Below are 16,946 nucleotides of genomic sequence, written 5' to 3'. Positions count from 1 at the left end.
GACATTTTAAGCATTTTTTTGACAGATTCTTTTCATCTGGGTTTTCTACTCACCTTTAGTCTAACGCAGTTCTTCCTGGCAGAGTTTCCTTCTGTATTTTTGCAAACTGAACCTGAAAATATCAAGGCTGTGCTGAAGTTGAGCACAATGAATGACTGTGCGGGAAGCAGCTAATGTAAAGTAATTTGGGGAGCAAAACTTTGCTAGCTAGGAAAACTATAAAAGGGAAAAGTGAAAAATCTTATTTCAGCCAAATCCATTTCTCTGTCCTTGATTTGAATCCAGCAGACTTTTGCAGAACCATAATAGATAATGAATACCTGCACTGCATTCCCTCAGTATTTATAAATGGCTCACACTCTATTCCATGTCCTGAAACCTAAATCTGAAATTCAGACATAGTGAATGATTCAGAGACTTTTGGGACAGATTATTGGTTAGGTGAAGAAAGGGGATTCAGCAGTGATATATATGCATTGTTGTAAAATCAGTATGCCTTTTCCTCAAATGTTAGCATTTATAAAATTAAAGTAAAATAATGCATTACAGTCAGAAGTGAAACCAGAAACTCTCTAGGTGTTTGGTCTAGTCCAGACACTTTCTGGACACAAAGCAACTTCCTGTGAACACTTGACTGCTCTTTGTCTTACTTTCCCACTGGAAACACAAACTTTGCAATATGTATGATACAGGGGCTACTGTGAAGCACACATGAGTTTTGAGCAGGGTTTCCTGTCCACTTTTGACTTTTACTGCACAAGGCTGGTTCAAGTGGAGAACAGATTTCACAAGTAAAAGCTACCACTTTTCTCTTCTAGAAATTCCTGACTGTTGCCACCACTGTATCTCTCTGGGAGTGGATGCAAGTCACATCTTAATCTTCTGTGGTCAATAGCTGAGGACTGGTCTAGGGAAGTCTCACTGATGTAAGGGGAAAAGAACCAGGTCCTCTGTTTGTAGTGAGTATTTATTTGCATTCATTCATTCTCTTTAAGGCTGATATGGGTTTTCATTCCCTTAGCAATTGCCAGTGGTCTGGGAGGTAGCAACAAAGCAGTAACATAACTCATTATTTCTACAACCTATTGAGCTATCCCTTTAGAAAGGACTAGAGTAGGTCAGAAAACTACATTCCTGTTCTTCATAAATTTTACATTATCCAAAATGTTTTCATCTTCAGAAAGAGAGACCAAAATTTAAAGATGTTTGTTAAAATCAAATTCCAAAGTTTTTCATTTCAGAAATGCTACAGATTGATATTCCTAAAATAAAATCTGCTTCTCATGATTCTTGAAACCTACTGACTCAAAGTGGGGCTATTTCTGGCCAATTTCATAGTGTTCCAACATAAAGTTACAGGGACAGATGACTGCTATACTTTCTGGGTAATTGGCTCCCCAAGTTACAGTGGTCACATAGCCAGGGCCACGTGAGGCAACTAGCCCTAGGCCAGTACCCAGGCTGAGCAATGGAAACACTGGGTTCCTCATGCTTTATTCTGGATAATGGCTTGCAGGGTCACCAGGAACCCATCCCAGACTCAGGATCTGAACACTGTAGCAGCAGGTCTGGCAAGCCTGTCCAATAAGTTCTTCTCAACACTGATGGAAACAAGTTTCCTGAGAATAAAAGGTGGGCAGCAGTTCTGAGAGGCAGATATCCCAGACTTTTAAAAACCCTGGGGATCTGAGCCATGTGGCAGTCGTTCAGGGAGCATCTGAAAAGCTGCGTGGATGAGTAAAGAAGAGCAGAGGCAGAGAACTGGTGAGTTTTGTTAGCGGACATGTTCAAACTGGCACATTTATGCAAAACATTTCATTTTCGGTGGACTGACATTTTTCTGACAGAAGTTGATTTTTTGAAAACATTTCTGACCATTACCAGCCAAATCAACATGAAACCTGTCGTGGTTTCAGCCTGATTGGCAGACAACCACCACGCAGCCACTCTCTCTCCCTTCTCTTCTGGCAATGAGAAGGGACAGAGAGCCAGGCTTGGGGTTTGAGATAGGACTGGGATGGGGAAAAATCCCGCTTTATGGTCACAAGCAAAAGGCAGACTCGTTAGGGGAAGAAAAAAAGAACATACATTTATTGCAGATACTAACAAGATGTAACAGAGTAGGACAGTGAGAAGCATTGCTACATCTTGAGAACACCTTCCCCCCACCCCTCCCTTCTTCCCGGGCTCAGTTCTGCTCCCGATATCTCTACCTCCTTCCCCCAGCGGTGCAGGGGCAGGGAATGGGGGGGTGCAGTCAGTGCTGCTGCTTCTTCCATCTTCAGTGACGGGAGCTTCCAGAACTTGTTCCCCCTGCTCCAGCATGGTCCTCCTCTCACAGGAGACAGTATTCCACAAACTTTCTCCTACATGAGTCCCTCCCAGGGGCTGCAGCGTTCCCCACACTGCTCCATTGTCGGTCACCAACTTTCTCCGACTGGATTCCCTCCCACGGCTGCAGCCCTTCCCAAGCTGTTCTGTTGTGGGACACCCCCCACATGCTGCAATCCTGACAGCGCTGATTTACAGCAGTGGGTATACTTTTTCCCACAAGACCCCGGCCTTCTTCGGGCACAGCACCTTGATCAGACAGGCGAAAAACACAGGACATAAATCAATGTCTGCTCCACCGTAGATCTTCATGGGTGGCAGGGGGGGCCGCCCTGCCGTCTCCCCACAGGATACAGGGGGGTCTCTGCTCCGGCACACCTCCCCCCTCCTTTCTTCCTCCATTCCTCCACTGACCTTGGTGTTCATGCAGCTGCAGCAACTCCTCCTCACAAGTCCCACTGCCCGTCACCACGTCCCTTCTTAAATACGTTATCGCAGAGGCACAGCCGATTGGCTCAGTTTTTGAGCAGAGGTGGAGCTGACGTGGAGCTGGGGGAGCTTTGAGAAGCTTCTCCCAGGGGGCCGCCCCGATAGCTCCTCCCCTGCCACCAAAAAAACCCACCACTCACTCAACCCAGGACAAAACCCCAGGAGACTCAAAAGACCAGCTTGCTACTTTGTAAGATAAGTTTACACATCTTTCTTGGATCAGCATGACCTTTTTTACTTGAACTTGTTACACTGCAAATCCTCTGGGTACTATTTGTGCCTCCCCGTGGCTGTTCTGCCACATGCTATTTTTTACAGGACTTTGTACTAAAGCAATAGCCTGTATGTGTCTGCTTTGGGGATTTATGGACCGTCTTGCAGCTCTGACCACACAGCTGTGCAAAGAAGTTCTTGCTTTTAACAGCTTTCCCCAGATAGAGAACAGCTCTTCCTAATGTCTGATGCACAGCGAATAAAAAGAGAAGATACTGCCGAAAGCTGAGCGAGGGTTAGCAGAGGGAGAAGTATTAAAGCAATCAGGGAGATATTGGAATTTTGCTTTCAAAATTAAGATCGACACATTCACACTGCTGTTCACTTAAGACAAAAAGAACCCCAATCATTAACTCAGCCTTAGGTAAATTGGATGATTCATGCCAGGACTCAAAACTGATCTCTGGAAGAAGACAGTGTTCTTTGCTAGCCCCAAAATACACATCACACTAGTGTCAAAAGGGTAAATATGTGCCTTTTTGAGCTTTCTGCTTTTGTTTTCACTAAAAGAAGAAAAAAATAATAAGAAAAAATAGAGTGGCCTACAGTCTAAATTCTCTTCCCTTTCTTAGCTATTTCCAAAGTTTCGTTTCCATTTTGAAGCCATACATCAAAGGTTTTTTCCCCTTCTTTAGGGGATAAAAAGAGCGTGAGCAAGAAAAAGAGAGATGTTCATATCTTCACACAAGACCTCTGAAAATAGTGAATTCTCATCCTGTCTGATCCAGATCCATCACTCTGAAAAGCACAAGTAGATTTTGGCTGTATTTTACAGAGCTCCCACATGTGTGACTTTTCCAGTATCTTGTAGAAGATGACATATATCTTTATTCAGAGAACAGAGGTCATGCAATACCATAGCTCCTGGATGCTCTGCTTGGGTGCAGTGTCTAGTTGGCCTCATATTTTGCTTTCTCCTGAATAAACTTCAGTAAAATTATTCTTATTAAAAACTGAATTGCGTGCTCTGCATCTGGCAGTTAAAATATTTATGAGATACAAGGGAACTAGTTTCAAATGTTAACTAGATTTAATGCTGCTTTGATTCAGGAAGAAGAAGGTCTGGATTTGATCTCACATCCTCAGCATGGTGTGTTAGCTACTAGGTGATCCATCTCTGGACATTTAGACAACTCTTCTTGAATCATACCTGAAGCTTTCTGTTTGGAACTAGAAACTTTAATACAATTTCCCTATATTTTAAAAACAAGCAAACAACAACCAATGACTTGTTAGTCAAAATGATTAATTTTCATTTCAGGTATGAACAAGGACACACTCAGAAATCTGAAAGATTTTCACAAATGATAATTCTCAGACACAGCTGTATCACCACATAGAGATGACACTTGATCTAAAGTACCACTCAGACCAGCTTTACGTGGTGAACAAATACCACTGACCATGCTGAAATAGCAAGAGATAGTTAGCAAGGAATACACTAAAAGGATTGAACTGAAAGATATAAGCCACTCTGTTCCAACTACATTTCTGTTCCTGGATTAAAGATAGCAGATAAGGAAACAATAGTTCACCCTGACTGCTTTTGTAACCCACATGTGATGATTTCAGATATCTTCACAAAACTGTATAGGTATTACTTGCAACAATCTTCAAGTACAGTGTGCTCTGCACTATACACTGAATGCTAGCTAACAAACATACAATATCACTGGATAACACCAGTTTCAGTGAAGTCATTTAACATCAAAGTTTCACCCATGAAATATTAAAAAATGCACTGCTTACTCCTTTTGGTGCAATAAATTAATTTTGAAAACCTTGAAAAAAATGTGAATTCCGAGGAAGTAGATTAATATTTTAAGTGAATTTGATCAGATAGTCCATTTGGATTTGCTTTCCTCTTAAAAAACGGGTGGCTAAGAATTGGAACATTTCTGAAGGCCCTATTAATGAAATAAACATTAATGAACTTTTGAGGGAGGTACAATATGATTCCAAGACAGGTATTTATTTACTGCAAGAACAAAAAAATAATATGGGATACATACAAGGAGTATAATGGAGGAGTAATTTTAAATGAACGGCATACTCATGAAAATAGTGATTTTCTCAAGGATAATATCCAAACAGAGAAAGAGGAAAAATGAGTTTAAAATACATTACTGAAATCACTCAGTTACTTCAGTCTTTGAATTATTAGGAAGTTCTACTAATTTTTTTTTTTTCAGTTACCTTTTGCAATCCTGAAAATTACATGTGAAGATATTTTTATCACTTTCTTTCTAGTCATGAGTACATTTTGTACTGCAAGTCTCTTTTGCATCATTGTTCTTTTTTATGTTTGTTTTTTTTGTTTCTTTTTGTTTGTTTGTCAGGTTGGTTGGTTGTTTTTTGGGTTGTTTTTATGTTTTTAGATAAAAAATGAAACCTATGTTGAAAAGCTAGTTTTTTATTTTAGTTTGAAGATGTTTATATATGGTAGTCATTTATGCCTCCTTTACACCCAAGCTCAATTTTCACCAATTAGCTGCTAAAATGACTATACCCTGTGCATACAGATTATTTGTATATCTTACTCTTGATGTTGCTAGTTCTGCTATAACATCATGAGAGCCAGGGCTAGAGTTAATGGTTCCTCTGGCAGGACTACAGGCAGTTTTCTTGCTTCCCATAGCACAATGGATGAGTAAGTCTATCAGACAAATTGTAAGGCAATTTCCATGACTTTAAATGGTCTCTGGGAGTCAGGATAAAAAAAGCTATAATTTCCAGGTACTTTTGGCCAGCCTTCAGGAAAGCTGTGAGGAGAACGAAAAGATTTTAAACACTTCGTAAAGAATGCAGACACGAATTAACCTAAGTACAATTAAAGTATCACAGTGTCCCTTATATAGTGGACATTGCTCTTTGGAAAAATGAAAGAGACAGATATTTACAGATGTGGAAGGAATATTAGCTGCAAACAGGAACTTTGTTACTGGCACCTTTAGATTCCTGAGGTCATATTACTGTGTGCCATTCATCACATATAATTCCAGGGCTACTTGTCCTGCCTAGAAAAAGTGAAAAGAAATCCCTTGCATCTTAATTAATATGTGAAAGTATATTGGAAAATATTATAAATACCAGTCAGATATCAGATATAATAAAAAATGATCTAAACATGGGCAGAAAATAGCATGCAAACAAATTATCTGAAGAATGACATTTCAAATCCATGTTATTCAAGTAAAGACAGATAAGTGAAAAAGAAACAAGACTGAAAGAATCCTAGAGGTGACCAAAGAAAACAAATTAATTTACCTTGTAATGAAACACAATGGCATTAAGAATCAATGTGTTTGGAGGAAAAGGGAGAAGGAAAGGGTAAGCTGAATTTTCAGATCAGTCCTTGCCTGCTGTTTGCTGTACAGCACTTGTGAAACAGTTAAGTCCCACCTTGTTTTCAATTCTAAACCTGGGGATATCAGAAAAAGATCAGCAAACTGGAAAAATAATAAGAAAGGATAAGCAGAGACATTTAATCACTTCAAGTCCTCTTCTGCTTTATCCACTCTTAAATCTGTGCTTTAGTTAAATCTTCCTAACCACAGATATCCAGGCAGCCTGATGTTAAGTGCCTAATGACACAAAAAAAGAGGGTCATTGCTAGGAGGCTGTATCACCCTTGGCAGTAAGGGTATTAAACATTAATTTCTTTGTTGTTCTCTGTTTTACCACTAATGGTGTGTGTAAGCCCTTGGCCACTGGGACTTTGCTCTGGAAGCTTTAAGATTGTGAGTCATTCACACTCCTTAGAAAGGGAGTCCTCTTGCCAGAGGAAGCAATGCTAAGCTTGCCCCCTGCTCTCACAACTCCCACCCTGCTGGTGGGAACTTCACTTTCCCTGTGGAGCATAGCTTCCTGTCGGTGGGGGGAATTGTACTGCTACAGCAGCACTGTGGACCTGTACAAAATAATTCCTTTATTATTAGAGTCTCCTCTGATGTTTAATTAATGAGTATTTGTGAAGCATCCTGAGGCCTTTGGGTGGGGATCTTCGCAAGAAGTAATGAAGAGAGTTCTGTGCTGTTTCTGTCTCATGATGTGCCAAATAATCTTCTGTTGTCTCCTGTGGTCTGTGACCAGTCTGTTCTGAAATAGCCATGCTACCCAGAGTGGGGTGAAGTAGAGGCAGAATGGCATTGTACCAGTGGAGCAGGGAAGTTCAAGAGAAAACCTTTGGCACTGTGGTTGTAAAGGTCATGTTGAGTATCCTTGGGAGACAGATGCATAGCACCATGTCAAGATAATTACAGTGGATGGTACCTGCTGGTGTTGCCTTTCTTATTTATAAGGGTGCTGTCTGTTTGTGTTCATGTTCTTGTCTCTCAAGTTTGTTCCAGCATATGAGTCCCTTTTTAAAATTAACATTAAAGAAGACCAGAAAGGAAAAGTCACACTCCCATACACGCACACATGCACACAGAAAATAAAACCTGACAGAACATGATACATGGCGTGTCAGCTCTTAGTTGTCAGTTTCCTGGCTTTTTGTCAGTTGTAATAAGACCTTCAGATAACTTAAAATGTGAACTTATAATCTTTCCTTATGTTTTTATCTGTTTTTCATGCTTGTATAAATAGGATTTGGATTGAAAAACAACACTTTACTTACAGTAGTGATAAATAAACACAGACAGACCTTTTCCAGAATAAGGATGTGAAATCAGTTGACTTCCTAAAATATCAGATATATGTGACTGTTAAGAAGCAAGCAGTGTGTTGCGTGTGGATGTCTTCTCTTCCCCTGTGCCATTAAGCTGATGGAATTATTCTTGTTAAAGAAGGGCCAGGTATGTACAACATGTGCCAATGTGTCATCAGTTAAAAGATACTAGAAAATAGAAGAACTGATTGTGTCAGTTTAAATCTGTCCTTGGTCATAGGTATAGAAGTTGGGAAGTAAATAGCTTTGACCGACATTCAATGAACTCAAAGCATCATCTCTCCAGTTATTCACAGTCTGTCTGCGTGGGCTTAGAGTGCAGTGTTGCTATCAGCTTTGTGACACAGAAGCTGACTTTTATGGGAGTAGTGATGAGAGTGGCTAAGGAACAAGCATAACTTGCATGAGGTAAACTAGTGGCAAAGTGGAGAATGGAATTCAAGTCTCCTAACTCTACCTTCTGGTCACTTCACAGACAAAAAATATGTGCAATGGGTATAAAAACAAGGGTTTGATTACTGAGCAGCAGTTTCTGCCAGCGGAGGACATAGAAGTTATAGCCCAGGGTGTTATAGCTCAGTCTGTAATAAGATTCTAAGACCCACTAAGAGATTAAAGTGTGTTTTTCCAAGAACATTGAGTTGAGCAGATGTGCATCTTGAGAAAGAAGGTAACAGCTGTTTAGCATTCCCTCACTTTTTCAAAGAGGACACTACATTAACTCTTTCAGGATAATTGATGGAATGGCCAACACTGAAGTTCTGTGGAGAGACATATTCAGAGCCCCACCTGTGTTGATCAAGAATTACCTATTTATGGCTGCATCAGCATTGCTGCAAATGGGCTCCACGTTCCATGGGAACTCTGCATTCTGGCAAAGGGGTTCAGTGGGCACAATCCATTACTTCTGTCAAAAAAGTGACTTCTGATTAAGAACATATTTAGTCCTAGAATAAGAAAAGTGCTGATGGATGATGCAGGAGCAGAGCGCCTACTGCTGTTCTTCATATAAATTCTGAAAACCTCATATTCAACCTTGTGAAAGATAGAATGTTCAGTTCTTGTGGGGTACTTGTCTGACCAAGGAGAGCAAATATGTTTTAACCTAAATGTTGAAGGAAGCACAAAGACCCAAGTTCTGTCCCTTATAGTGGGCATGGTTAATTCTGCATTATATCTGAACCTTCAGCACAAGACCTGTAAGTCTGCAGTGCCTAGTGCAGATGCCTCAGCAGAACGTACTTGTTTGTTTCTCTGATTCAGTGCATGCGATTTTGTTTGTTTCCAAAAGCTGGCCTAGTGAATTAGAAAAGACTGCTATTAGTGTATCCCATATTGTTGCTCCTTCAGGTCAAGCAGTGAGGATTTATGCCTTTTTCATGCTAGACTTTGAATCTCATTGATGACCTCTGTGTCCCTGTGTAGGTATCATATAGACTCTAATGTAAATGTGATGAACAACAGTAACAATGACCTTTGTTTCTTATTCTGAACCATATAATCTTGGTCAGAGTTCTGTTTCTAAACTGGCTGGTGACTCACTGATGGGGTTGTTATTACATATCAAACTTGCTTAGTTTACATCTAAACTGCTGTATGCAGGAATACTTCCTAGCTACTAAGTTCAGAGCCTCAGTCTTCACACCTTTCTTTTGGGAAAAAAAACAACTTTGTGTGGGCAGGAAGACAGCAAGGATAGTTCTGCAAGTCTCCCAGTCTGCATGGTGAGAGGACATCCCAGATGAAGGATTTTTTGATGAAATGTAATCAGCCTGATATTATAAACTTTGCCTTGAAGGATCTTGTAGGCTTTGCCTTAACATGGCAAACAGCATGGTAATTTTCAAAGTGATACAGGTTTTCAGTGACCCCAAACTCAGCCAGGCAGATATCAATCAAGAATTCATAATAAATAAAAATAATATATTAATTTCATACCCTTTTATTAACTCATTATATCAGCTGACAGTGTGATCTGAAATGCAAGTTGTAGTGTAACAGGAAAACCAGTCTGGGAATTTGCACGTTGTAATAACGTTGGGAAGGAACTTAAACATCCAAAGGATTAAAAGATTTGGTAATAGTTTAGTCAAGTACAAGAGATGGTACCTGGAAGTGTTGCAGCCAGTCAATACCCTGAGGGAAAGGGAGGTCAGAAGATGAAAAAGAGCTTACAATTCCTGTTATTTGCATTTGTCCAGAGTTAATATTTATTTGAAAGCAAATTGCCTTGAATCAGTGCATTCCACGCTGCTGGATCTTGAACTTTTTCTCTCTGGGGTTTGGGATCACTTGTACAAAGCTCCAAAACACTTAGTCAAAGTTTGACAAAAAACACAAACCAACATTCCTCTTAGTGCAGAGAAGTAAAGAGAAGGAATATCTGTCTTCCATCTGAGAGTATTAACCAGAAATACTCTTCATATGTGGCAAGACAGAGGTGAGTCTAACTGAACTCTAAAGATTTTGATGGATTTTATAATATTGTTGTAAATCGAGATTACAGGACAACACTCATAGAAAGCCTAGGTTCCAGTTAAAGTATTCTGTTATGTGGTTTTGTCCTGCCCTTGTCTTTGGCCACTAGTACAAACTTAAAACCTTCTAGTCCTTAACAAAGAAACCATAATTTGAAAAATGAAATCCCAACAATAATTATATCTCCAACTATTTCACTCCAGGAAGAAAGTCAATATTAGAGGTTAGAAGTGTTACATTGATTTTACTTTGAAAAGTCAAACTAAGTTCAGGAAGGGGTGGGAATATTAGTAAAACATTGATTAAATGCTTCAGTGACCAGCAGTGGATGGAATTTACACCTTTATCAGTTCTTAGCTGTTTCATTTCAGAAGCAGTATAAAATCAAAATAATTGGTGAACACCATCTGTTAAATTTATGGCTTGGGTTACAAGCCTCATCAGAGTAATCTGCATAATGTTCTGACCTTGTGTTTCTTCTGCTGGTTTCATGTTTGCTGTTTAGACTCTTCCTTCTTTCATCAATGTTGAAGTCTTACCCCCACTACATCTACATGGATCAATGACACTGCTCTCAATGGATGGTCAGTCATTTCACTTCAGTTTTGAACGAAATGCCTATTGCATTTTCTGAGGCTAAAAATAATTGCTAGGCTTCCATTTATATCCAAAGTCTCCATCTCGTTATTCACGCTGTCTTGAAACAATACATTATAAGTTATGAATTTAGTGCAAGGGAATTTGTCGTTGATGAAAGATACTCAAGTGACATCTATATTTCTTTCTCCAGGAAACATACATTGTCAGGGCAGGCTTTTCTTATATCTTTTGCTGATATAGTTCTGATTTGGATGCAGGATCTACAAGAAGACTTGAAGCTTCTTACTCCTTATATTGGTGTCTTGAATGCTTTCAGGCTGATAGCACTGCTCTCTCATCACACAGACTATTTGCCTCTTTTATTACCTTTGTGTACTGTTTACTGGAAGACCTTCAAAAGTGCTGGTGATACCATCAGTCTGGAAAAACTGTCATTAGCTGCTCCAGCTACATATAAGGAAGAAATCCACGGCACAAAATAGGGCTGTACCTGCTTCCTCATTGTATATATAGTCCTCTATAGCAATAAAACTGTCTTCCCTTCCTTTAAGTAAACTGAATATATCTTATGCATTATAGGTTTTTGCAACATTGCAAAAAATGAATGTCAGTTGTGGGATTGCAGCACCATTTGATCTTGTAGCCCTACACGTTTGGAGCAATGACAGAAAATCATCCAAATCTGAGGATACGGGAAAAAGGAGGCTTGCAATTTTTCTAATATAGCTGTCAAAATAAGAACAGGTGACAAAGAATGTCAAGCTATGCCACCAGGTGTTGCCTCTCTGCTTTTGGATTACCAGTTCTCAAATAGTATTATTAGCTATATAGCACATTAGATTGCTAGTGAAATTCTCTCAATTGTCATAATGTTTGGATTAAGGAAACATTAATAATTGTGACACAAAAAATAAACAAACCAATCCAGTTATTTATAATCCAGTTATTTATACTCTCATCTGATTTTCTCTGTCTTGATCTCCTTGACCAGTCTTCTGCCGTATAATGGAAATGAGTCTGTGTGTACTTTGAGGCAGGGATTACCAGCCAAATCTAACACTGGCATGACTCCACTGATCCTGTCGATCTTGTATGATCTGAGAATCTGATGGAGGGAGTTAATTATAACTGCCTGGAATACTTTGCAGTACTTCAAGGTAGATGATTAATTTATCACTGAAAAGGTTGAACATTGATGTAAAATCAGCCTTGGTAATACTGTAAATATTTTTGTGGAGGCCAATGAGTTCATGAAAATGGGTTTTCTTCTCAGATTATGCTCACAGCCTCAAACTGTCATTCACCATCCCAAAAAAAAGTATTCTAAGAAGCACCTAGAATCTCCCTGCTTTCCTTTTCCATAATGGGCCATGTTTTCAGCAATGTCCCGAATGAGAGAAAATTAACTTAAATTTTAGTTATTTTCAATTTGTAAAGTGGAGGCTTGGCTGAAAGTTGAGTCTGCTTTTGATGAGATACTGCATTTTTGCTGTTGTTGTCTTATTATCCAGATTCTTTTCAATAACTCTGAGAGATGAAGCCTTCCACAATCCATGTCATGCTGATCTCTCTATCTGTTACAGAAGTGGAAACAAAAGCACAGGGTAACTAGGATGTTTATCTAAAATTTCAGAGTGAAGATTGTGTGGAAAGAGCGCTGCCTTCCTTATTTATACCCTTCCAGCACAACTGTCACAACTTCTTGTTTAAGCATTCTTGGGATACTGCCCAGTTTGTTGTTGTAGTTATTTTTTTTTTTGTGTGTTTTTTGTTTGTTTGTTTCTTTGTTTGTTGATTTTTTGTTTGTTTGTTTTGGTTTGGTTTTGTTTTGTTTGTTTTTTTTTTTTGTTTGTTTAAGGGTTTTTTGTTTTTGTTTTTTTTTTTTTTTTGTCATTTTAATTTCATCACTGCAAAGTACTTCTGCTTTGAATGACTTTCTTTAGAGGTCCAAATATTTTGTGAACTTAGTGCTCAGACTTTTGCCATTCCACCCATGACGACTAGACATTCCTTTCCCAGAAACCTAATGAATACCAGTGCAGTTTATAAGGGTTAAAGGTATGTCCTAGTTTCCTATGCAGTATCACCATTAATTGCTTTCAAATGTTAGCAGCTCTGATATTTAAAGAGGCTTTGAGAAACCACTTGATTTTCTGTGTTGTACTGCAAATTAATCTGCTAGCTAAATTGTTTACAGCTGGGTGTACAAGAAGTTGCCTTTCTCTGTTGCCATCCTTTTGGAATCATCTTATTCCTCTAGATTCTTCCAGCTAGAAGTTTAGTCTGAGATTTATTCTCTACTTTGTTGACTTCTATTGGACATATCCAATAACAGGAAAGAGGAGAATTAACTTGGTGAATACTCCCAGTCAAGACTGAATTAGGTGCCTCACTGTGCAATCCTTAAAAATCCTGACATGTTGCCACTGTAAACAAATTATTTTTTTTGTTGTACAGCTGCTGGTTGAATGGTTTGTACTTAAAGGTATAGCCCAGTGGAAGTGTTTCTCCCAGCAGTTGTTGGAGGCTATAGGTTAGTATCTTAGCACTTGAAAGTCCTCAGATTTGAGTGTGTGAAAATTAGGTGAACCAGCAGGAAAGGCAAACATAGGAAAGTGAGGTGCTGATCATGAATTCCAACTAATGATGGAACTGTCTTGGTCAAACAAAGCATAGATGGAGAGGAACATTCATTAAAAGAGAAGAGGCAGCAGGACAGATCATAGACCTCATTTATCTTACATATTTTGAAGTGAAACAGCAGCAAATGCACCGATGTCAGGAATTTCTTTTAGCATCAAATCAGTTTATGGGGCCAAGTGCATGCAGGATGAGAGTAAATATACCAATTCTCCTTCTCTTAAATAAGTCTCAGCACATTCATCCTTTTTCAAGTAATTCTTAACAGTTTGGAGAACCAGATCTTAAATATAGAGTAATTTGAAACTTCCAATCAATGCCAGCCTGTCTGTGGTATGATTTAGTTAAAGGGACAGTGGGTGGTTACTTGGCCTGGCAGTTGGAGAGACACTTGTGTTCTCACTATCCACAGGAACAAGACCTAGTGTGAGCTAGCTCTCCAAAGGACTTATTTCAGAAACAAGCCAAGTTTGAGAACCAACAGACAGTCACTAAGGATGCCTGGGAGAGTTTGGGCCTAAGTGCAAATTCACTAGTCTGGCACGTCTAGGCTTGAGACAAGAGTTAAGCCCTGTGCTTTGAGGCTCCTGGTTTGAATCTTTGGAAAATGGGTGGCCTGGAAGATGTTAATAATAGATGGAATACTGAAAGATTTATTATTTTCCCATTGAAATTTCTATCTTAGCATTTTTAGAGGCCTGGCCAATTATTAGCTAATTTGCATGCACAAATGCCTATTTTCTAGGACACAAACATGTTTTTTTTTAATGCATAATCATCTTCTTAATGAAAGCACAGAACTCATAAAATGCTTAGAAAGGTTAAAGTTGGTACAGGTGAAGGAGCAACTGATGACTAACTCCAGATATGAGAGGTGCTCTGAGGAAGAGGGATTTCATTGTCTAATTTATGGGCAGGAAAGTAAAGAATCTAAAAAAGCAATGAGAGCTTCTTGGCTAAATTCCTGCTAAAAAACTTTAAAACTATACTCCCCATCTTCTTATGGCAAAACAAAACCAACCTAACCGTTTAACAGATGATCCCCTTGCTATAAAAAGCTGCCAGCTTGTATCATTTTGGCTCATGTATTTGGCTTCGAGATACAGGAACAGCTGGAGCAAAGCAAAAGGAAAAACCCCAAAGTGCTCTCTTCTTCTCTTTGCTCACGGGCACTGAGCTTTAATTAACTCCATCATCCTCTTATTAAAATCAGACTCTTCTAATGGGGCTCCCCCCTTCCCCAGACTTTTTATTCACATTGTGTTGATACCAAGGAATTTTTCTCTTGGACGCTGAAATTATCTGGATATCTCTCAAAGTATTCATACCATTCTTCAGATTAAGATTGCCTCTGAGAACATCAAGATCCCATAGAGAAAGAAGCAAAGTCTTGAAAAATTGTCTTGAATGGGAATGCTATTTTTCATCTTTAGGTAATCTTCCTCTGTTAATTATGTGGGAACAGTGTCGACAGACCAAGGAATAGTGTTTTGGGAGTATAGAAACGCTCCAGAGACAAAAACAAAACAGAAATTTATCTCCATCAATAGTATTATGTTCTGCAAAGGAAAGCACCGTTCATTCCAAGCTTTGTTAGTGAGAGGCTCACAAAGGCCTTAGGCATACCTGTGGGTAATGTGTGCTATCGTTCCAGGCTTTATTGCTCTCAAAGTGAGGGCACTCGAAAGAGACCCTCAGATATTCATATCACTATCCCAACATCTGAACAAAAACTGCCAGATATTAAAAGGCATTATGAGCAGCATTGACCATTTGCACAGGGATTTATACTGACAGTATAAGCTCTCAAATTCCAAATTGGCATACGAGATACCAATCATCCTGTAGGGTGAGGAGCTCAGTGGTTATGACTACTGCTATGTCACAGGATAAAACAAAAAGGAAATAGTCATGTTTGTTTTCTTACTTATTGTTTAGAATAACTTGTATTCCTTTTTACCGCCTGAATACAAATCCCCTGTTTGTAGTCTTCTACTTGCAAGTAAACATTGTTTATTCTCCTCCCATGCTTTCTCTCTTTTATTTTTTAGGCTTTGCTTTATTTAGAAAAAACAGTGTTTCAGCACTAAAATGAGTCTTGCATTGAGCCATAGGTTCTGTCAAATCTGTGCACTTTCATGGCTTCCACTTCTCCCTACCTGAGCATTAGTTGGTCTCTAGCTCGGATTATTATGACTTGTCAAGGTTGGGTTTAAAAAGGAAACCTTCACCTTTCCTGAGTGAAGCTTTGTCTATGAATACCTTATGTCTGACTGTGTCTATGTGATGCTAATCTGATAAACCATGACCTTTAAAAATGATCTTTGAGTTTTGCAATAATTCTACACTGGATTAGAATTTAAATGAGAAAAAGCTATTCTGATTTTAAAACTGTTGAGGTAAAAGAAAATAAACGATAAGAAAGGTGACTGTAGAAAAAGTGGTCTTGGGCAGAGAATCTCTGATATACTCTCATGTGCAAATCTTTTCAGGTTTCTGCATGAGAGCACCCCCTGTTTATTCTTCCAAATATGTCAGCAGAAGTATCAGAGAAATTTTTAGAGAACTAGCATCCACTACTCTGCCTGTAAAGCCAGGTGCCTTCATTATCTGATCCAAGTTTTTCAACATCATTGATGCTCAGGACATCTGTGAGTATTCAGCACTTTGGAAAAAAAATCACACCACTTAGGCTTACATTCAATCTTCCCACACATATCTGTACCTGCTGTATTTTGATGCACTGTGTATTATCCAACTGTTAAGAATCAGTGTGTCAGTTCCAGTCACACTGCGATCCCTGGTGAATATGGGAGGTACTGTGAAGCTCATCTCTTACTTGATTATAAATACCTCATGCTTAAGACTGATCCCATATGTTTTGGTGCTGTCTGACCCACTTGCTTCCAGAAATGTCTCAACTGGCTGACAATTCTGTTTATTTCCATATTTACTAGTCACGTTATCAAGCCATTTTCTTTTTTAAGTCACTGTGCCTTAGTGTTCATTTACTGATTTTTGAATGAGAAAATGTGCTATGTTCCTTTTGTACCAACCAACCCATTATATTCCCATATGAAATTGAAGTGATCTCACCTCTATTCTAATAACTGCTATTTTGACACAGTCTTTGACACAATACTCAAGATTTCGGCTTTCTAGGAATTGTAAGAGAATGGAACAACATAACTCCCACTTAAGTTAGGAAGATCAGTGGAGACTGAACACTTTTTCCAAATGAGACCCCTTTTCAATGTGGTTGTTTTTTTTTTTTTTTTAACACCTGTAAACTGGGGTTAAACCTGTACTATCTTGGTTCATTTCATATACTTTATTAAAATCATGTGCATTTGACAAGTCTATAAAACCAAACATTGTCAGGTAACAATTGTACAAATGTTTGTTAAATAGAATTAATATTAATAGAAGTTTATATCCATGTTTTGGAAGCAACTTTACTGAA

This window comes from Tyto alba, unplaced genomic scaffold, assembly GCF_018691265.1.
Source record: "Tyto alba isolate M040663 unplaced genomic scaffold, T.alba_DEE_v4.0 Super-Scaffold_16, whole genome shotgun sequence".
In the NCBI taxonomy this organism is placed as follows: domain Eukaryota; kingdom Metazoa; phylum Chordata; class Aves; order Strigiformes; family Tytonidae; genus Tyto; species Tyto alba.
This window is presented reverse-complemented; position numbering follows the sequence as displayed.